Raw genomic sequence first — 24,254 nt, 5'->3', positions numbered from 1 at the left:
TTAGAACTACACTCAGTGACCTATTCACTCAGTCTTCAGATTTCTACCAATTTACAAACTCTATCACGCAATAGCTTAAAGATCAGACACTTCTTGCAGCTACTCTGACAGCACAAGTAATAAAGACCATATTTTTTCTTCCTGTTAGTGACTATCCCACATCCACACAGTAGTAAAAATTAACATGACCTTTCCAGTCACTGCTATAGCCTAAAGCACAGAAGAGCACTGGTGAGGAGCAGTAGAGGATGGGAGGAAAAGAGGAAAAGATTGAATAACAAGTAGCATGCTTTCCTCACTGGGGATGTGCTGGAGGTGAATTTTCATGCAAACAGTTTTTAAAGGCAGCTCTTGGTTAGCTGGTGAAGAGTCTCAGCTGCCTTCATGACTTCACTGGATTTTCTTCTATACCACAAACGCACTTTGGTAAATTTTTTATATGATAATGTTTAGAAAGGCCATTACTATAATTCCAGCACAAACTGTTTGAACCCCTTATGCATCTCCTATTGTACACAAGGTGTATAAAACATCTTAGCGTTAGTCTCATCTACTGCAAGTACTGAAGATCTAATCTCTGTTTAAAGGGAAAGACTGACCAAAAGAAGAGATCTAATACAAACATTCCAAAACAAGCCAGGAAGATGCAAAGAAAATTGAGGTGTCTCCGTTGCCTTCCACACGTGTTGCATAGCAAAGCATCAGTATTAACACGACCAGCTCACAGATTTGTGCCCAACTGGTCAAGCTCCACTCCAGATACACTCCTAAGTCCAGCAGTCCTCTGGTCAGGAAGGAGTAACTATGGGCTGTTCAGTAAGAACTTCACTTGCAAAACACTAGGGAGCCAAGCCCAACTTCTAAAGGTTCCCCATGCCCTGGTGAATACACATAACTAGAAGTGACAGTCTTCTAACACTGAAGGAGGTTATGCGGACCATAACACACACAATGTTATCTTTCCCCTTAGCGTCCCCACTCTCAGCCTCAAAACACAATGCCACTATGCATTGCCCTGCCCCGTGGCCATTAAATGCTGGGTGGTAAATCCTCTTCTGAAGCTGCTGGATCAATGTAACCTTAAGACCCTGTACTATCAGGTGGACTCCTGCTGCCTCCAACTCTACCTACCACCAGGTGCACGGAAGATAAGGTAGATTATGCATTACTTGCAGACTTGTCAGTGAGACAAAATACATTTCATTCATTTCAGTTCTAGAAATCTTAGTTCAAACATCAAGTTGACCTTTCCACACATTCTTCAAAACCTCATGTAACTATTCTATTAGATGATGTTCCTTTGACTGTTACTTGAGTTCTGTAATCCTCTCTGCTATCTACCACAACTCCTGTTACTGTTCCTCCTAGGGGATATGACATGTAGCTATTCACTGTAGGCCAGCTTCTCTATTTTCTTTTAATAATAAATAATTCATCAGTGATGCTCTCAGTGCAGCTCTGTTCTTCCTCTAAGTTGGTTGTGCCTGTTATATCATTTTGAAAATAAACTCCCTTGTGAGCTCAGCATGGTGCCATGTTTCTTCTCCTTCCTCCAGAACAACAAGAAGAGATGTGAATGAGTCCAAAAGATCTCTAGCTCCCCTTTTCATTTCCCAAAGCAAGCATGGATTGGCATTTTAAAGTCTAGATCTTTGTCTTTAGATCCAATTCTTCCCCTTACAAACATCACTCTTAAATGAAGTAACTGAACTAACAGACAAAATCTCAGGTAATCAGAACAAAAGAAAAATGACTTTGACTATACTTTGTATAGAAGTAGAAAACTGGCTGAACAGTGTGACAGGGCTCTGGCAGCTTCTCAAACAAGAAAGAACTGGACTCTCTCACAGTGTGCTTCAAGATTGGGCTACATGTAATAATAGCTCTGGCCCCGTCTACAAGTGAGGTCCATTTGGGCTGAGAGAGCTTGCAGAACTGAAGACTCACTCCCTTTCAGGACTGTAGCCTTGACCTCTTCATATAGGATTTTGCTGGCATCCTCAGCTCTGCTGCCGAGCAGGGTGGCTACAGCAGACGGTCTTCCTCACCTCTAGCAAGGGTATCCAGTCATCCACCTCCTGCACGCTAAGATGTGCTTCATGAGTAATGTTGCACAGCTTGCATGCACCTCACTGTGCATCTTCACACTTGAAATCAGTTTCAGTTCATTAGGCACATATACAGCACAATAGGATATTGAAGGGTGTTTATCTCAATACAAAAGGGAATTTCATGTTGAAACTGTCTAACTCTCCATATTAGAATGGAGAATACCAAGAATCCTGAATATTGCTAAATACTAGCATTTGTGATTCCCAAGACATCACCCAAGTTACAGGTAACAGAACAGAACTGAAACATTTCTAAAGGAAAGGGTAAAGACAAATCAGAATAAAAACCAAACAATATCACAAGAGAGAAAACATCTTGATGTATAGTGGAAAAATAGAAAAAGATTCTACCACACGATTCATTGAAAAAAGACTCTTCTATGTATGTCAGTCTACTCAAGTCATTAAAACAAGATACACAAGACTTGAAATAGCAGAACTGAAGTACTATTTAGTTGTATTGAGATAAAATAAATACAGGAAATGCCTGTACTTGCTGAACCAGAATTAGTACAGATTATATAACAGCAGATGAATCTGCATCTTTTCTATTTGCCTACTTACCATCTTCTGAATGTTTCTATATGGCCCTAATCAACTGTGCTCTTGACTTTATTTGATCTCTTTGTTTTGGAGATATATATTTTTCTGTCACATTCCTGCTTAAATCAATTTATCATGCTTGAAAACCTCTGTATGCAGAATTTGCTTGATCACAGAATCCCCTTGAGTCTTAGCTGAACAGAAAAATGTACCCTGCTCACTGAAATCATGCCAAATAGCAGACTTGGCTACCAGATAGAAATCCAAAGATAAGACTGCACTGCAAAAAATCAAATCCAAGGAAATTAGAGCATGAGCAATCATTAAACAAATTACACAGCCTATTCTGCTCCATCTCATTTAAAGATAGAAATGACATCATGCAGCCCTCTGATTCTGTCTCCTGGAAGAATCCACTCAGGAAATGCAATTGGGTGGAGATAGGACTTGTTTGGGAGGGGTGGGAAGATAACATGTATATAAAAAGGGGCAAAGGAAATATATAAAGAAGAAAAAACAGGCCATCTGGGTTACACATTTTTTTACTGCATTTGTGTAACCACAGAATAATGCACTTATGGCAAAAAAAAAAAAAAACAACAAAACTATAACAATTCAACTGCCCTCAACATGAAGTTCATGTTTTCAAATGCACCTGAAAAAGAGCATCATGCAATTCTGGTTTTTTTTGGTTTTTTTTTTTTTTTTTTTTTTTTTTTTTTACAATCACATTGGTGTTATTTGTTCACATTAAAATGAGATGACAATATCTGTCAGCTCCAAACTCTATACAAGAACAGAAAAATCAAGCTGTGCTCCACTTTCTTCCTTTTTCATTATCACTGGTAGGAGAGAGGGAGCAAATTGCACCTTAACTGGAATTTTCTGAATGATGCAGAATGTAATTTCACATTCATTTCACGTCTTGAAAACGTTCTGCAAAGTTAAGAACTGTAAATCTGCATCTTGATTAGCAAAACCAACAGAAAACACCTGAAAACAAAGTGCTGAGCTACAGTGAGAAAGACACTAATTTAATATAAGTTTTCCTACTGCTACAGCCAACCTTTAAACCTACAGTGACAGCACTTATATTAGGTCTGGTGTCATCTCATGAGTTGTGAACAGGGCAAACCTACTCCAAGAATAATTTCTGACAGTTCTGAAAGTAGAAGTCGCTGAAAATGAAAGGAGGTCATTTTCTATTTTTCAGACATAATCCTTCAGTGAGAGGAGAACCAAAGATGTTCTTTCAGGAGGACTCAGTCTGGGTACACTATGCAAGAAGACAGCCTGAAAGAGATATTGGATACACGTACTAACAGACTTACAAGAAGAAGATAAGGCTGGTAATGCTCAGCTCATTGTCTGGGCAGCTATGAGCTGCTTTCTACATCATACCCTCCATATGATACTTCTACCTGAACTGATCCCTTCCATCCTTCTGGAGCAGAGCTTCAGCTCGGACAAAGGGTCACACCAGAAAGAAGCTTTTGTTTTTAAACAGATTTAACAGTAAATTCTGTTTAATTGCATAATGTGTATACCTTTTATCTGATCACATATAGTAAGCTGCATTGCAAATTTATGTGCTAGAGAAGTCAGAATCAGCAAGAGCCTCTAAACGAAATCATTGCTCCAGCCTGAGATCATCACCTTCCAAATTATCAAGTTCCAATGCGCACAACCAATGCATCTTTGCAAGAATGCTATGATAAAGGCAGTGTCTGAAGAAGAGTAACTAGCTATGTACCACTGAGACAGGAAAAGTGCAAAGCTTCCAGGGCAGGCAAGGCTCCAGCAGCAGGCTGAAGTCACACTCCTCCAGTGGAGTTCTGTAAGGTCAGCACAAGGTCTGTGCAGTACTTAAGTCTAAAAATAGGTTTTAAGTGCAACTTAAATGACACTTAAATGGCCTGGAACTGATGCTGTGCAGCAGTGGCTTCTTCCATTGCACATCAACGGTACATTTTCTTCTCTACTCTCACAGATTTCACAAGATTTGAAACAAAAAGAAAAAGCAAACTGGTGAGCTGATTTTTAATTCTGCTTTCATGTTTATAACCTCCAAGCACAGAAGCATGTTGGTCCAGAAATTTGTTTTAATCTGGAAAGAAACTCTGGGTTAAATATTAATTGCTCTTGAACCAATACAAACCTCTTAATGAGTTCAGTGGGATCAACCTAATGCTCCACCTTCACTCCCTTTGCTTCTCACAGAAACAAGCAAACATCAACTTTCAATGTGTCTGTTTCCACTACAGTTGTGCCTAACAATAGTGAGGATATTTTGTTAATGCAAATAAATAAACATACAGGGAAATTTTCTTTGTAATATCAGTCTTACTTCAATGCTTTAAAAAATATTATTTTGATTACAGTGCGAGTTGCTTTAAAAGCAGCTTGTGAAGCCCTCTCAGCAACACTGCTGTGAAATCAAAACATGTACAATACTAAATAATTAGGGAGAAAATTTGAAGGCAAACTGCATAATTATAATTCAGAGAGTATGACTGAACATAGCCTACTTTTTCTAGTGTACGAAAACAACCATATTCCAGCAAAGAATCACAGAATCATAGGGGTTGGAAAAGATCTCTGGAGTCCAACCCTCCTGCTGAAGCAATGCTGAAGCATTAAGTTGGTCATTCTGGAAGACCTGGCTTTAAAAAGGATACTGTAATTCTTATGTTTGGTTATAAAAATGACATACTTAATCGCAAACTCATTGGGAAGCAAACTGGTTTTCTGAACTTTTATGTAGCCATTCCACTTCAGCAAACAACCATTTCTTCTTTGTACCCATATTGCACACAGTCAAAGTAATTTCAGTAGCATACTGAAATCTCAACCTATCCCATTTAGATAGGTTAAAACAGCCATGATAGAGCGGGCTGTCATTGCCAAAGTAAAACAGCTTTTTAGTCCCATTCAGTTGTTTAATTTTTAAATATCTTTGTATCTTGATCCTTTTTAATGGAATCATATTTTGTTTAAAAGATGACAAAAAGGTAGTAATAGATATACCACAACACCTAATTCTCATGAACCCTGGCCATTCTCGCTCCAACCCCACTAGAAGAAAGGCACTACAAGGGCTAAGATTTCCACAAAGCAAGCAGCAATGCTAGAAAATGAACTCACTGTTTTTACACAGAGAGCAGAGCAAATCAGTTCGAGTTCTGTATCTCATCTACTTCATTGGGTGGCAGCCAGCTGAGCAGACTGTGCACACTCTAGCTGACTAATGGCCATGGGTATTACCCCATACAGGGGCACCACACACAGTGTCTCTCATCAAGTAGGTGCATCACAGAACTTATGATATCTGTAACAGAAAGGAGTCCAAATGGAAAGGAAAAACTTGTTCATTAATTCCACCTGCAGAAAAGCCTCCGTTATTTTCATTGGCTATGATTACTTCTATATTCCAAATTCATTTCTCAATTTCAGTTCCTAATATTTACAATTCCTATAAGTGTTATCACTTACGGCTATGCACCAATATACTGCAGTTGCAACTTTTTAGTTTTGTGGCATACCAGTATCAAAACTTATGTATTTGAAGCAGGTGGCTCTGCACTGTAGTGATAACACATATACATGGGCATTCTCATGCACTCCTGACAGAAGTGAAACAGGTTTTATTGAGAAGTGATGTGATATACTATACCCTTCTCGCAGCAGCAAGAAATCATTAATTCTTGAAGTGAATTGGTGTACTGAGATGAGACTTTCAGTACTTCTAGACAACCGAAGTCACTGGCAATATTAGAGTTGAGCACTTCTTAACTGAAGGGCTACTTAATTTGTAATGACCTACACTCCTGTCCATTCTTGTAGGGCCTTTTCTCTATTGTGAAGCAATACAGACAAAGCTTATTATTGCCCCTTTGATACTGTCTATCTAGTCACCATTCTAAGGAAGTCCTCATAATAGAAGAGCTGTAAAAACAAGCTACAGCTTGAGCTGTAGTATGGTGGTGATTTCTCATGGCAAAAATCACAAAATTTGTGTATCAGTATCACTTAAATTTAGAAAACTTAACAGATATAACAGATCTGACATGATTAGAAAGAGTAGTCTAAGTAGGCTTGCAGACATACTACTGAATGACTGCACTCCCCAGTGAGGGCCAGTAGTGATAGCTTCAAATGGGGCTAATCCTTCCTGCAAGCTTAGCGCTCCTATAAGTGTCCAGAAGTACCACTTCAATAAAGAAGCAAGTAAAGAAGAGCCAATGTAAAGTTGCCAAGCACAATCAACACTGCCTGCACGGGTCTGCTGCTTCGCTCTGCCTTAAGACAGAATTTAAGTACCTTGTACATCAACGTTACTCCAATTACATACCAGTTAAACATTTTTCCAAAGGGACAAAAAATTCAAATAATGCTCATATAGGTCACTTAGAGTGAGAGGTGTGATTAAGCTTTTAAGCTGATGTATCCAGAGTGTATAAGTAGCAGGAAGAGACAATGATGGCCAGAAAAGCTGTTTCAAACTACCAGAAGATGCAATGTTGATGTGACAAGACTCTGGATTCAACTGTCATTTTCTTTACTGGAGCAGCAGTCTCACTAAAGAGAAAAAGATTGCCTTTTCTCTAACTTGCAAAACTACATTTTACTTAGATCTATCATCATCACTCCAAACAGTACAAAGAACAGTAGCACACGCATAAAAAAAAAAAAAAACAACCCTCAAGTGGCTCTATCTGGAAGAAAAGTCTTCAAAGAGGCTGAGCCAAATAATCTCTGAATTTATCACTATGTTTTTATAGTCACTGAAAGATAAAAGATGTATCCATTTAGAACTCTAATTCTCAGTGTCACAAGTTAGGCTTTGCTCACTAATGAGACTCTGTCCCATGTTTGATGTGCTCCTTTATGGTTCTTCTCTCAAGCCTTGCAGCAGGACAGCCAAACCTCTACATCTGCAACATCCAGAGTCTCATTTTGAAACAGCTCCTTGCAACACAGCCCAAGCCATATCCCCCTCTTCATGTATTGTGGTACAATTCAGCTTGCTGGCACTGCATTAGCAGAAGGGACAGCAAGGGACACTTGTCAACTAGGTGAACACACTGGCCTAACACCTGCTAACCCAGTACCTGACAGGAAAGAAAGCAGGAGGACAAGTAAAGGAGCTTACAGGCCAAACATGACCCATTGGGCACCAAGGCTATTCATGAAGGACTCTAATTCCCGGTTTGTATCAATTCATCACCATCCTGATGAACACACAGCCCAGTGAGATGCTGCTGAATGAAGTGCTTAGTATTTGTAAAATGTTTCAAGATACATAGATTAAGGATACCACTGATGTGCCAGCCAAAATATTATTATTCTGACACTGCATTCCTTCAGGAATACACAGATATGCACTATACAGTGTAACTGGGCTGATCTCTCTTTAAATATAGATCATTAGAGTTCCAGTGCAATTCCCCTCAGTGTCAGTAAATGTATGTACAAAGAACTACTCAATTGATTATCTTACAATGCAAGCCCTATGCATATATCCAGAACAGTTATATATTCAGTATATTCCCTTTTATGTCAGTACATCAACTGTGCTTCTATTGAGCTTCAGCATTTGTCATCACATTCTGGCAAGTTTTGCCTTGCTTTCTCATCTCCCACACTTGATCTGCCTTTTTAAACTCAGCTTTTCTAGCAACCTCTCCCAGAAAGGTCTGAAACTAGATTCTTCTCTCCTGCTCAACAAGCAAGAGAATAGTACATAATTTCCTGTTTTATATACAGCATCTGGCACCGTAAAAAGAACCACTGCAAATCTTACCAAGGCAGCAGAAAAAAGTAGTTGAAAATCCTTCTGCACGGAAAATGCCTCTGCAGAACCAGCTATAAAATCTATTACATATTATATGAAAGGTTAGCAGATTTCCTGGCATAGTACAGTATGTGGGATTTGACTGCTGTATAGAAACAGAGCACTGAAAGCAAGCGAGCCTTCCATCCAACACTAAATGACAGAACTTCAATCTAATTTTCTCTGCTCTAAATAAAAAACGTCAAGAGAAATCTGGCAGGAGTCTACACTTCTTAATGTTAATATTTTGAGTGATATCCTACACAAAGCATCTGCAATAAAATAACCTTCCCTACCTAACTCGCAAACAAACTGCGGCTACAAAATTTGCCAAAACACCAGAATGACTCAACCACCTCCATTTATAGCAATGACTTAGACATATCAGAAGCTATGCAGCGCTGACTTTCAATGACACAAGGGACAAAATTTAAATATATTTCAGCATTCAGAAACAGTTACCTAAGCACTGACTCTTTCAATAATCACACAACAGATAAATGACAGGTTGGGGTTTCCACATGAAGAATTCTCATCTTTATCAAGCCACCAAATAAAAAAAAGTTTATTAAATAAAAATAATCCCCTATTAAAATATAATACAAGGGAACCATGAAGTTCACCTTCACAACGACAGCATTTGACAAGGCATGCAGTTGCAGGGTGAGACTGTGCAGGGAGTGATCTCTAGTAGCACTAGAAGCTTTCAAAACTGCAGGAGACATTTTATGTTTGATTAAGACTGTTCAAACAGAGCAGACTCATCATTGCACACAGGCAGACAAGTAGGATGAGAGGGCATGAGTCTTCTAGTGACCTGACCTGTCTCTTGAACTTCCCCTGTTAACAAAGCAGTGTTGCTTTCCAAATCTTTGTACAAAATCCTTGTCAGTTTTCTGCTTTTATTCAACCATGCTAAGGAGCCTGGGAATGAAGTACCTGAGATACTGCAGTATCTGCCAAGCCAGGACTAGTCCACAGATCTTGGATATTTTCCAGGTTATTTTATGGGCCCTGTCTACACAGTACTGTCTAACTCAGACACCCACAGCAACCTGCACAGTGCATTTGTGGAAATAACTTGGAACTTCGCCATACACTTACATAAGGTCATGACATGATGTGGTTACTTGTCGTTTCTGATATTTATTGAAGTGGAATAAAGCACTATTCACGAGCTAAAAGCCAGCCCAATGTTTTATTCAGAATTAAAATGCTTTTTCCAAACAGGATGGCTTTTCCAGCATGGTAAGCACTGGGCCAGTTCTGTTTCCGTTAATCTCAAAGGCAGCTTCTGAAAAGAGCAGCCCTAATGTGAATCATTATGCTGGCTGTTGAGAACAGGTCCAGTCTGGCAAGTCAGCACCAACTCCATGAGGATGAATAGAGCTAAGATGGCACGGAAATCTGACCCTGGGCACAAAGGCAACTTGTGAATTACAAGACTATCCCGGCTAACTGGAAAATATTTTCCCAATGTGGTCAAGCTAGAGAGACGCAAGAGAAACTCTGTGATGATAAACTACATTGCAGAAGGAAGGTCAAGGATGTCAGTGAGATATCAGCAGGAATTTTAATTACAATTTCTTTATGACTGAAATAATTTCTGTCTAGCAGCGGAGACTATATATTCCTCCCAGGCCTCCACTCTGCCTGAATTCAATATAGCATACCTGCAGCTCAGACATTTAGGTTAGACTAATAATTTAATCTATCACATGCATTTCTAAATTATTTTTCACTTAGCTATTGCTGTTGTTGCAGGCCATTTTAATTTAAATTACAAATGTACATGATACGAACAGCTTAGACTGACTATGAATTGTTTAAGCGAGTGAGATACCATTGCATGTCACATTACCAGGTTATATGACCAATCCTAGGAATTTCCACAGGGAGAAAACCTACAGTGATGATGACAGTCAGACTGCCGTGGCTGGGGCATTGCTATCCAATGATGAGGTCAGCCAAGATCTAAAACCTCTCACAACTCTGTGCTAGGTTTAAAAATCTTTCACATTGCTGCAAACTGCTGCCTGGCTTCTTCTGTCACCTCTTAAGTGGAGACAGAAATCATTAATTTTGTAAAGCCAAAGCAGCACGCTAAATTCAAGGACTGTTACCGTTAGCCACAGAAATCATCACAGTTATCAGAGTTGAGATCCACACACAAAAAAACCACCACAACACAAAACTTTTTAACAAAGTATTTTCAGAAAAATAAGTTGTTCTTCCCCAAACATAGTAAGGCTTGTGCCGAAGACCACAAATGCTAAGCTTTCATTCAGGTATAACTGTATCTAGTTTACATTTTAAGTAGTTCATGCCAGTAACAGATGCAACCATTCAACATCATTTTCTTGAAACTTTTGCACATACACTGGTATATCTACAATATACATTGGATTATCTACACATTCAGCTTTTAAACTTTGTAGACACTGATGGGACTGAGTGACACCACGTTACTGTTTACAAATCTCATTTCTTGAAATTCCTTTCCTGAATAACCTGTGTAAATGCAGATTACATTCAGCTTTTCACGTATTTCCATTTGTTCTACAATAGAAAGCATTAAACACAACAGCAACCAACAGTTTGCCAGCTTCTGGTGCAGCACAGGGGCAGGAACATGTCTACTTATTGGCCAGGTTTGCAAAGATGTGATGGGGTTCTACTGTGAACAGGGACAAATGAATGAATAAATTTTGAAAATTGCTGCAGGCAGAAAGAATAGCCAAAAAGGGGTGACGCAAATCTTGAGACAGCACTGCAATCAATTCCCTTGAAAACCAAGAAAATAACCACATTTTTCCTGCACAACACCATCTCCAATTAGGTATTTGCAGAAGAAATCAAAGCAGTGCAAAACACTAACATAGGAACAGATCATTTGGTTTGACTTTTCAATGTTAATATATACTTATTCCTATAAAATCTCAGTAATATTTCAATGCAAGAATATTTCAATGCAAGAAGATGTACACACATGTACATACTGCCTACATTACTCCTCCATACTGCATTTAGAGTATCTTATTGAAGCAATTTAATTAAAACTAGAAAAGAAAAAAATATTCATCTAACACAATGATTCACAATCTAGTTGTATAATCTTCTCATTAAAATAATGTCAATTTTACCACCAAAGGAAAACTATAACAGTAGTTAATTCTCCTGTCCGCCCTGAACTTGCACGCCCCACCTCACCGTCTCTATACAAAGATTGGTCAGACACTTCCAACTGTCTTCCAAATAACAAAGCAAGTTATAGAATCCATGATGAGCCATCACTGCCACCCTTCATCCTGCTCACAGGGCAAGGAGCACCTAAGTCCTGAAGGTTATCCGCATATCATACTTTTACCAACATCTGATTTGAAAGTGTACTTTTCTCTTTGTTGTTTAGTTATGAGTCATTCTGTTTCTATAAACAAGTGGATGGCAGACAATTACTGAAAAAGAGTATCAGTCCAAGACCCTAGGAGGAGCCCCAAAATGACCAAGGATCAGACATGCTCATGCAGGTCTATTTCCAGAGACCTTAGAATCATAACATAGTCATGCACTGTAACATTAGATTACATTACTTAAACAAAAACAGCAACACCAAACTCATAAGCACCAAATGGGGTAGCCCATTAAGCACTATCACAACTTTCAAACTCAAAATAAAATTCCATTAACTCAAACAAAGCTTCTTTCCTCGTTCTAATACCCTGATGCCACGGTCTTTTCCTGTAGATTGATACAGCAATGAAGAGTTCCAGTGCATTAGGTTCAGTTCACAGTATGTCTATCCACTCTTTTTCCTCCCTGCACTAACTGTCCTAGAAACTTCCGTAGAGAACATAAGCGTATCTATAGATTTGGCTGTACTTACGATCCATCAGAGTATAAAAATGGGCAGGCATCTGGACTCCAAGCCCTTTTGAGAGCAGATTTTATTAACAGTCATTCACTGGAGTTCATAAAGAAAGAAGCTGACAGAGGAAAAGGCTGGTGCAGCAGCTGTACAGGTCATGAGTACAGCCACAGCTGAGATGACCACAAGCCTAACATCCTGTTTTTGATGTGGGGCTGCCCACCTCAAGCCTGGAGTTTTACTACATGTTTTTAAGCATACCATCTTTCACATTTCACAGGAAAAAAATTGAAAATTAATCTGTGGATCTATCCAGGGATTTAATCAACTTCAAACTATCACTAGAAATAAAAGCAGTAATGAATTCATCTAAAAATCAACTAACTTTTCACCCTCTCCTACAATTCCCCATGAAGCACTCAGTGAATAATCTGCCAATTAAAAGCTAGACAGTCCACAAGTTCAGTAGTCATCCATTTATGAAAAGACACAGGGCATCCATTTTAATGCTGCAGTCACATCTTAATTAAAAAAATCTCAGAGGTCTTTGAAGAGAGAAGATACACTCTCTGACAAGCACATTCTTAAAATGACTTTTTTGGTTTAACAGCTTTTAGTTCAAAAAAGAAAGCAGCACACAAGTCACAGATTAAACGGTGCCGTAAACGAATAGGACTCAGCAACATCAAGCAAGTGTCAGAATGCACAAACTGAGGGGCATGGGACAGTAGTTATAACACATGCACTGACTTTTCAAAGTTTGCCACTGTCCAACTGGTTTGGGATAGTGTGCATGACAGCACCGGTCGTCTACTGGAACAGACACCTTCAGACTGCAAAACCTCAATGCCTCCTTGCACCAGAAGCTTCATAAGGAAATGTGACGAACTAATTTTGGAATCTGGAAAAAAAGACAAACTTCAGGAAGGAAGTTTAAAAATATTTGGAAAAAAGTAATTTCAAAGAAAAAGGAAATAGATTAGATATATTAAAAATAATAATAAGTCAGCCCCAAATTGCAGTAATACGTCTCTTTTGGAAACAGCACATCAGTACTGCTGGTGCCTCTCTGGAACACTTCAGACGTAGCAGGAAGTCATTGTTATCTTTAGAAGGGTTTAACTCAGGGGTTTCCAGTTGTTCCTGTATATGCTGATACTCCAGCTCTCCAACTATTTGCATCCAGCACAAATCAAACTCCAAATCATGTCTGCACAGAGTTCCAATATATCCTCCCTTCAGTTTCAAACACTCCCATCCATAAGACAATTTTTGACACAGAAGATTGGGAATGATAGAAGCTAACAGGCATTGAACTTGCTAGGAAAAAATGAAGCAAACTCCTTTCAAGTTTCTAGGATAAAGGCACAGTCCCTTATTTTCATATAAAGTTTGCAGAACCTTGCACATGCTGCCTGCTAGAACCATCCTCCACTGGTTTTGCTAAGGCCAGTGCGGAGTACTTGATAAAGCCTCACTCACATCTTTGAGGAACATCAGGATCATCTCAGCTTCCCATCCACCACATAAACGCAGTCTCCAATAGAAAAAACTGAAAAGCAGTCCATCTTCTTAAGCCTTCACAAATTCTTAGTTCACCAAGGAATAAAATTAATGTTATTAATCTTTTTATGAAAGTAGAAATCCTCATCATGCCCTGAAATGGTCTAATTTACGTAGCAGTGAATCTCAAAGGGGTGAATGGATTTATGTTTTCCTTACAACAACCCATAGGGCAAAGGTTTCCTCCTAGTCTCAATTTGTCCTCCCCTCCTCTTCCTTCCTCCCACCCTACTTTTTCCTCTAACAGCCCTGTAAACAGTACAGAATACAACCAATGGAAAGTGGGAGAATGGGCAGTAAGCAAAGAGGGCTGCTGCCTCTTTCTCCATCCATCTCTCCTCCTGCACAGCAGCAAACTGAATTGTAACAGCAAAGACAGCTAAAGCAAGGAAAAGGAATGACACAGATCACTAAATTCAATTGTTTTCAAAACACTGGTTTTCACAGAAAGGTGCTATAAGCATCAGAACTGGCAATTGCAACTGAATTCCAACTAGCCTTTGTAAAAAGAAAGAACGCTGCCTCTAGATTCAGTGCACGAAATGAGCACAAGGGTCAACAAAATTTCACAATGAGTAAGAAATACGTATTATACACCAGTCTTTTTTTCACAATACATTTTCTGAAGTTTAAATACAACTTCTCCTATGAATATATGCTATACATTTCAGACATCTTCAATATACCAAGTGATACCTAAGCTTCTTTTCTTGCTCTACTATGCCCCAACATGCTTTGCTGCAAGCAACTTTGAATTTATATACTAAACAAGGCCCAACTAGCTAAATAATGAGCACAGACAGCTCTCCTTAGGAAGTGGTTATTTATTCTATATCAGCCCCATACAACTCATACCCTAATTCGCGGAACCAATATAGTACGGGAATTTCACATTTCAGTAATACAATCCATATCTTCACCACAAGCACTAATTACAGATAGCTCAGCCAATTCTCTTTTTAAAGCTGTCTACCACTGTTCTCATACAGTCTAACTTTGTTAACTCACCTATATTTTCAGCAAAGTATCCCACACTTCCTGACCTGCTCTGTAGTACTCCTGCACAGTTTTTCAGAGAACGAAGTAGTCAGACCCAGCTGTGGTGACACTGCTACATTTCCAAAGCTCTGTGCAATCATTGTGCAGTTTTCCTTCTGACACATGCATGTCAATACCAAATACCTGCATCTGTAAAATGCTTTTGATTTCCTGACAATGAAGGGATCTATGTAAAGGTCAGATTAATAACGTTTTTCTTACAAAAAAAGTATTTTAAGGAGAATTTAAACAGAGGTGCAATTCTAGCATGCTGGCATTTCTTATAGCTGCTGTTTCCTAGCTAAACACCATGCCTGCTTAGAGTCATGTGCGTTCACATGATCTGCTAAGCTGGAGGCTGTTTTGCTCTTGAACTTTTTCCTCCTTCACTTTAAGATCTGCCCAGCAATGTGTTTGTCGTACACTGCTGAGTACACAAACATATGTAAAGGGCACACGATGTCAGTTGCTTCCAAACAGTTGGTTCTTTTATACCAGTCTGTCCTTTATCCTTATATATTTGGGTATGGAAGTAACTTTATTAGCATTTCAGTAGTTCAGGAATTTCTTCATGTGTTGTTTTTAAACAAACTGAATGCAATTTAAACTGCACTGCACCTTACTTGGCAACCACAAAGTAAAAGAACTGTATGTTCAATTTTCGTTTACTCTAGATATGAAAATACATACGCTAACACACTTCAGAGAGTATTGATATCAATTTTTCTTTTCTGAAGACTACTTAAATGTTTACTTAAAGACTAGGGTATAATGGAATTCTAATAACACCATTTCAGGCTTCCGCATGAGTAATGTACAATGCATTATCTCTGGAAAGACATGCAGCTTATAAGGACTCTGTTCAACACTATAGCAATGAGCATTTAGAAGTATAAGCAATCATTATAAGAATAACATAACCCATCAAAATCCATAGATCGGTCAGTTCTATTTCTGTGTTATAACAGGAACTGTTGCATCAACATAGGGCATTATACAGGGATTAATGACTAGCTGGAATTAATGGCCCCAGGCTCTGCCTGAGGCAATGAACTCCTCCCACCTACTCATTAATCCCAGGAGACACTGAGTCTCCTTTGGAGCATTAACATCTAAGGCTTTTTATAATATCCTTTCTGCATAGGATTTTTGTGCTTAGATTATTTGGATTATATGCATATGTGAATAAAAATAAAGTGAATTAGGTGGCTGAAAACCATCATCAGTGCCCTCAAGACTGCTCAGTGGGAATAGATGTCCTCCAAACAACAAAGAATATACACAGGCTGATACGTTTGACCAGTTGCTCTCCATATATTTGAAGTGAAAGCAATATTGCTTTAGCAGATTTCTGTTTGTTTTCCAGAGCTCCAGCTCCTTCAGGAAGTGTCTGCTTCACTCCTGCTGAAGCTTCTTGTTTTTCACAACACCCCATGCCACTACTATCACCACTGCTCCCTAAATGTCACTGGATCTTCTGGATAGGCATTAGCCTCTTTCAAAATTGACCACAGTACACGTACATCAAATACAACAAGCATTTCAGTCATCACTGTGATGCAGTTCTTAGCACATTACATCTCAGTGGGGAAGGGGGTAGAAAAAAGATGACACGTAATTCTTTACTTTGATCTCTGGCACAGTCTCTCCTTGGACAGCTAACATGCAACAGACTTTCAGCAGCTACACTTGCACAAAGTATTTACAGTTCTTGGGTGAGCACATCAAAACTGCAAAAAAAAAAAAAACCCTACTTAAAATCCAAACCCTCTATATTCTACTTTTCCAGTAAAGCATTGCTCCAAGTAATAATCCATGTGACTGAGACGCAATCTGGAATATTGCCATTTACCACAGTAGCAATTCTTCATATGAGAAGCAGCAAATGAAAAATATCTCTCTGACTGGTGAGCACTGCACATTGCTCAGCAAGCTGAGCTCCACAGTGACATTCAAATATCCCCTACTAACACATAGCTTACTCAAAAAGAGCTCAGCAAACAGGAACAGTTATCACGTGGTATAAGAGATAAGCTGTCTTATGTATATTGAAACTTCTAGCTTGCTTTATATGTTGCAAACCACTCCTGGTCAAATTCTCCACTGAAATACACACAAGAGCTTTTCCACTGAAGCCTATGTGGCTTGTGTATACCTACTGAGATTAAAGAAGGCAGAGTTCTGATCATCATAACTAAACTCAATGAGAAACTTCATGATTACATCATTTTTTTTGTTCCTGGTTCCTGGAAAAAAATCCAACTTGTGCTCAAGCAATCCCTCAAAAATGCAGATCCAGTAACAGAAAACTGAGTTAGTTGTGACAGTTAATAGAAGCAAAAGTAATAACAGGCATTGAAAAAATTATACTTGCCACCCTGTTTATTCAGAATTGTCCACAGGTTGCTTTAGTATTAAAAGCATAGATCTGTACTGAAGTATCTTCCTCTGCAAAATGGTGTTCGCAATTCTATTGTTATTCATAATGGGCTGGGAAAATTACACATTTGTGTGCATGATCTGTTTCCCATAGCCTTTTGCAGTCTGCAGAACTATTCTTGCAGTGGCAGTGTAACTAGGATGGTTAAGTTCCATCCCCACAAAAACAGATAAAAGCTCAAATGACAGAGTTGCAGGCAAAAGAATTTCTGGCAGAGGAAGCAAACTAGGAAATCCAGCTCCTGATATAAAACAGCCCACTCTGTCTAGTCTGAGAGAAGGCTCATTGCCTGGGTGTTTCTCAAATCTCCTTGCTGGATGAAGAACTGCCAGGATTTAAAACATCTAAAACTTTCTTGTTATGAGAATTATGTGATTTACAGATCATGATAAATCCTGACTAAAAGATGAAAGTGACAGTGTTTCAAACAGTTCCTTTCCTTCAGGAAGGTTACATTTACAGTGTAGTGAGGGGAGTAGGTAGACAAGGTCCTTCCTCTCTTGACAGATTGCTAATATATATAAGCAGTATTCAAGCACTGAACAAAAATGGTGACAAATATTGTCCTTACAGAATTACTCAGTATCTCAAGAATTTTCTTTGTATTTTTCATCACACCTCCCTTTGTCTCCTGTCTGCCAGCAGTCACCATCTCCAGAGAAATAAACACTAGATTACTCAGTGGCCCTCTTATTATACAAAGTTGTCAAGCTAAGTGGGTAAATTGAGAAATGGGGTTTGTATTGACCTGAAGTGAAAAGTTCAACCTCTTTCCCTTCTCCTGCAAAGTTCAGCTACAGTCACAGAGGGAACACAAAACGGAGGCAGAAGCAGGCAAGAAAGAGCACTGGCAGCCTCATACTGTGGCTGGAAATAAGAAACAGTCACCCATCTGCACCCACAGCTCATGCAGGAAGCTCACTGGAAGGCAGCCCATCTGTAGTACAAGAAGCCACGGGATACTTCTCCTGCAGCCTTGAACCCCATCACCAATGCTGACAGTGAACTCTACATTTTATTGCCCCTCTTCCTTTCAGTGATTGCCCCCTCTATCTTTTAGCTATTTGCTTAGATTTTCAGCACACAAAAATCCTGGCATTGTCACTATGGGCTCTGAGCCATCTGAGCAATCTTCTTAAAATACACCAACACATCATCCATATGGTTACCCAATATGTAACTATTTACTTTCCAGGATAATAATAGAGAGGTAACAAACTGCTGAAAGCTTCATAAAACTTCACAAGCCACCACCACCCTAATCAGGATTTTCACTGAATAAGAGCATTATGGATATCAGTCAGCATGATTCCCTCTTCAAACGTATTTTCATTATAAGCCGCCATTAAACAAGACTCAAAGATCAGCTGAGTGGTTGTCCTTCAGCATTACCTGTTTATCCTTAGGAGTTACCTGCTTGAGATCACTGCTACATGTCCCAGCAGTCTGGTATCATGCAGTGTACAATGTTCTGGAAGAAATCCACTTCAGAGGTAGCATTTAGCAAGATTGGGAAGACAATGTAAAAAGTAGGAGAGATAAAGGTAATTCCTTTCCATGTGTGATTATCTTCTGTAATAGTTCAGAAATATTCAGTGATTTTCAATGCAAGATTCAAGATTGCATTGGAGGATCTAATCAGGGTGTAAAATAACCCAGTTTTCCTGTCAACTGAAACTGGGACTATTGACACTTTAGTCAAATCACACAAAAATTCTCTTGCTTCTTTCAGAGATTCATTGGATCATAATTCACTATGTTGAGACAGTTATCATTTACATCCCCTTCACAGAATGTGCAATGCTGTCTGAGGGCAAAGTTGTTCAACACAATTTTCCAGGTGTACTTCAGGTGATAACTGATGTGAAAGTATGAGTTGATCTGCAGTTACTTCATATACTACAGATTGCAAGTTAACACGTAGGAAGTTGGTAGTGATAAGGACTATCCAAGCAGTCCAGTGAATGGTTTTGTGATTATTGAACTTGTGGAAGAAATCAATGAGCTCTTAGGTTTGTGTGAATTAAGTAAGACAGGAGCTTTTCTGGCATTCTTCAAAGACCTGCAGTTCTTAAGATTCTTAGGCTATCTGGGAAACAGTGTCTCTTCACAGAGGTGACTACAGCCCAAGAAGGACAACGATGAACAAGAAGGACAGCCAGGTCACACCTCAGCCTCGGCAGCACGACTAGCAAGATTTGGGACAGGAATACAATGAAGAAGTTGTACAAAAAAGGAGCACATTCTCTCTTTTGGCATCACAGAGCTTGAAGGGCCTCTCCCTGGGGCAATACAGCTTTCTTAAGAGATCAGCACTGAGACAAAAGAGACCAAACTTTCAGCTTCAGAATGAAGTTGTACTATTTTATAAAAAGAAAACTAAAATAAATGTTTTAAGCAAAACAGTTTGAATCCCTATGATTATACTCAGGTATTTTTCTTGAGATATCTTTGTGCAAGATACCACATAGGACAAACAAAGCTTTAAGGATACAGGCACTGCATTAGTAATATTGGTGAATAGAAGCCCTTCCACCGAACTCAACATAGACAAGAATATTGTGCATATTTTTACCTGAACATCATAGGTTTAAGCAAATTCAATATCCTGAAGTCAGCATCAATGAATTGCCTACTGCTCTGAAAGTGCAGGGAACGATGTCTATTAGCATACTTTTCCCTTAAGCACAATATAATTAGCATGAATTTGATTAAAACTGAAAGTGAAAATGAAGACCAGATTGGAGTCCAGTGAAAGATCTAAAAAGGTAACTGTGAACTACAGCATAATAAACAAACTCAGAGTTTCATTCTAGAGGGAAAGTACGTGCCTTCTCTTGACTAACCTGAACTACATACACAGCCAAACTCAGCCTCCAAAATGCACTTTTGCCTCTTCAGCTAAAAAGAAAACAATAGAGAACATGATCCAGTTTTGCCATATACAATGCAATTCATTTAGCACATAATTTAAGTACAACTACACAGTAAACTCCATAGAAATACACAGAAGCAAATTTTTGCATTAAGATCACACTATAAACACAACTACAGACTATGTAACACTTTTGAACTGTTCAGTATAGCTTTGAAATGAATCTTTTAAAACTTTGTCCAGGTACAAGTGAAGGAAGACTACTTATTTGTTTCATTATCTTTGTAAACCAGAGTACTATGTTGCTATTGCAATGAATGCAGAAAAAAAAGATGCCTCTATTTCACTAACAGAAGTAGATTTTATTCCCAGGAACAGACTGATTACACTGTTGTCATATGTGAAAAATACAGGAATCTGTCATGGAGTTTACATCTTAATACCACACTGGGTACATGAAAGCACAAGAAACCATGTCTAAGGAACCTCCAATCCTCCGTGTTTCCTGTAGCCATACAGCTTTCCTCTCATTTTCCATTATTTTTCCAATGAGAAAGTTAAGCTTATGGATTCGCAATAGAAACTCAGCAGCTTCAGGGAATGAGTAACTGAGAGCCTGTTTGATCACACATACACATTTTCTGCACAAAAATCAACTGTCCGCTTGGTCCACATTTCACCTGTGAGCTTGCCAGGTTGGTTATATATTTTGCTGAGAAGAACAACCTTTTTTCATAAAGCCTCACCCTTTTTCCAAACTCATCTCTTATCTACTAATAAGTGTAAGCTAACTAGAAGAACATATATTTGGCACAGGCATTAGTCAAAACAAAAGCATCTGCACCCCAAGAACTGAAATTGGCTCACTTTGAGTATTTTAGCTCTATGAAGTGGGGGGGAAAAAAAAAAAGCATACAACCATACCTACAGTTTAAAACTGCCATAGAAACAACTCATTAGTAGATTAAATGCAAACTACACCTGTTTCTAAGCCTCGTTACATTTGTCCACAACTGCAAAATACAAAGTAAGCAGGTATTCTTCTGTGTCTTTTCACTGATGCATCATAAGCCTTTAAAGCATCTTTGTTTGTTGTTTTGCATTTTGAAGTGCTTCCAAACTTTCCCCATTTTCCAATTGCACAGCAAAAGCTATCTTGGATTTTCCTGCCTCTTTTCTGAAAGTCACGAGAGAAAGTATAAGATTCCACCTTGGTAATTTTTACTGTACACTTCTTTCTTTGAGCAAAGCATCACCTTAACACCTGAACTGCGATATTCTGTTTTTTCCATCTATTACTTAAACATGCTGCACTGATTGCTATAGAGAGATTCCTGGTAGCAAAAGTCAACAACATTTTTACAGTCTGACAGAGCTAGAAATGTGGGCTATCCAGGATACTCTCACACATTTGTTTGCTATATTATAGTCTGAATTTAAATATGATAATTTAATTTAGTAAAAAACAAAATTGGAATCAGATTTACTGCTAAAACTTTTTAAATTTAATTTTCAGACTGGCAATCAATGCTTATTCAGTTTCCATGTTATCCTTGCCTCCCCTTTTTGCAGATGCTCAAGTGACATTAAATTAAACAATTGCACAGGTTTTAAAACAGTAGGAAAATCGCCATTTGCACATAATACAGGAATACAAAAAGGTCCACAGAAATCACTCCTTGTAAGTACTTTTCTTCACCAAAATAGTAAAATAATGCAAAAAATCTCCTAGGAGAAGTAACATATATTTGTGGCATTCTGCCTATCAAGCCCTTTCGAAATGTAAGACAACAGAGATGAAGAAGAGATCTCACTATCATCTCTCCCAAAAGCTTATTCATTTTCTGAGACACAACTGTTAAGATTAAATATTAAAACATCCCTAAAAAAAGAGCTATGTTGACACAGCAGTAAAGCCCGTTATTATTCACAAACATTGTCAAACTAACAGCTGTTTAGCATTATACTTCACTCCATTATATTCCCTCTAAATCTATGCAAAATAAAAAAACAATCTTGTAAACACCAATGATTACAGAAGGAAACAAAAAATAAAGAAATCTTAAACTTACATTGATGTGTTATTATGTGTCCTGCACAGCAAGTAGCCCTAAGGGTACATATTAGTTTTTTTATCCATGCTGCGTTCTTGTTGCTGATGTGACCACTTAGGCACATGGTCAAGTTGCAATCAGCTTCTCTCTTAGTGATGTATGAGAGCTGTGCTGATTTATCTAGTCCTTCTGCAGCAGATTAGCACTAATGTTTCTGCCTCTGCATCCTACCTTCCTTCAGCAGTAGACTCTGCATTATCATTGGCAATCCGAATTAAAGAGCCAGTGAACACAGAACAGATTTTTCTTTTCTCTCTGAAACAACAGCGAAGAAGGTATTCTCACATAAATACCATGTTTTGATCTAGTGAGCCTCTGTTTTTAATAGCTTTAGTATTAACAGTAGTCAGGGATATAGCAGAATGGTTCCAGTAAGTCTGCTATAATCTTTTTATGATTTACTGTTAAAAGAAAATTCTCCTATGCAGATGGCCCTAGGCAAGAAAAGGCTGTAATACACAAACATTTCAGCCAAAACCATGAAGTTTTCACTTTCTAATACAAAGGCATCATATGCACGCAGTAGAACTCTGATTTATACCAAAGTGGTTAATGAGCAATTAATACAATTAGAGCTTACAGAGAGAAAGAAAAAAAAAAAAAAAAAACTTGGGCTTAAAGGTACTTACCATATTAATTCACTCAGCTAAAAAATATTTCACTGCCTTACAGTGTATTTTTTCATTATGAATTCTCTCTTTTCTCCCTACAACTGACATATTTTACATATGGGACTGTCAAATTTAGCTATTAGAAGTGTTACAAAGAACCTCACTGAACCTTATTATTATTATTGTGACTTTCCAGTAAACAAAAAATATTTTAGCAGTAAAAAGCAATTGTTAATTCATGATCTTTTCAATTTAAGGAACCACAAGACAGCTATTTAAATTTTCATTAGGACTTTGAAAAATATTTAGGAAAAATGGATGTCTTAGACTATCTAGTCTTGAAAATGTGAACATTCTGACAAGTTTGCTCACTGTCAAAATGATTCACATCACTGCTGTTCTTAACTGCTACTCTTTCTGATCACAGAGGCTAAGTAATCCTCCAAAAATCAAATGCCATAGCTGAATATTAACCAAGAAATATGTACCACTCAAACATTGGTAATATTTAAATAGCACACAAATTCCACCTACTCAAAGACCTATCCTCTGCTTCTCATCAGCATCCATTCTAAACAAATGGTACACAGAGTATCTCACCCTAAACAGAAAACCAGGAAAGAGGGAAATAGAATTAGTTTACTGCTTTACAATAAACCCTAAAACAAAGAGGGGCTATTTTTCTTCTAACATGAAAGTCTTCTGTGGCAAAACGCAGTAGTATCCATTTCAAAGTGCTTTCTGCATTTTACATATATTTACCACAGGAGCACAATACCCTGGCCACAGAATCTAAGACTTATCCATGCTCATTATCACAGAAAAAACAATTCTGTCAGAGTAACAAAGATCTAGTTGCTGCAGTTCACATGACTCCTTCAAGCCTCCCCAGATTTCTTCCACTTTTTGTGCATTGTTGATAAGGAATGAAATGGGTGACTGCAGAAGGGCACTCAGAAGCCAGAACAAGGATCTCCTGAGGAAAGAGCTGAAGCTCAGAAAGTGTTTCAAAGCACATCCAGTGCTGAGCTGCCAGTAGCTGGCAAAATGAACACTGAGGAGATCACATACCTACAAGTCTAAGCTCCTCACAGATGCTGAGTAAGCATCCTACAATTTTGAGTTAGGGAAGTCTGTGGATGCTAAGTACCTACCACCACACATTCAAACAACTGAAGGAGTTTAAAAGAAATCTGGCACAGAAGACAGTGCTGCTCCTCTCTTTTATTTTGAATCCTTCTCAGGACTGCGCTCACCCAAC

At 38.4% G+C, this 24,254-nt stretch overlaps 1 protein-coding gene across 4 annotated transcripts in view; it reads right to left on the bottom strand.

Moving 5' to 3' along the window:
• Window positions 1-24,254, bottom strand: part of RAPGEF4 (Rap guanine nucleotide exchange factor 4) — a 144,530-nt gene that overhangs the window by 82,370 nt on the left and 37,906 nt on the right. The window contains exon 1 of one of the 4 annotated variants that reach the window (XM_048952746.1): window positions 22,341-22,540. The exons of the other annotated variants lie outside the window; for them this stretch is intronic. The gene's annotated coding sequence lies outside the window, so the exon portion shown is untranslated. Of the gene's footprint in view, window positions 1-22,340; window positions 22,541-24,254 lie in introns of those variants that run through there. 4 annotated transcript variants of the gene reach the window in all.

The sequence above is a fragment of the Lagopus muta genome, chromosome 8 (genome assembly GCF_023343835.1).
Source record: "Lagopus muta isolate bLagMut1 chromosome 8, bLagMut1 primary, whole genome shotgun sequence".
NCBI lineage: Eukaryota > Metazoa > Chordata > Aves > Galliformes > Phasianidae > Lagopus > Lagopus muta.
Note: the sequence above shows the minus strand (reverse complement) of the source record. Positions and strands in the feature narration are given on the sequence as shown.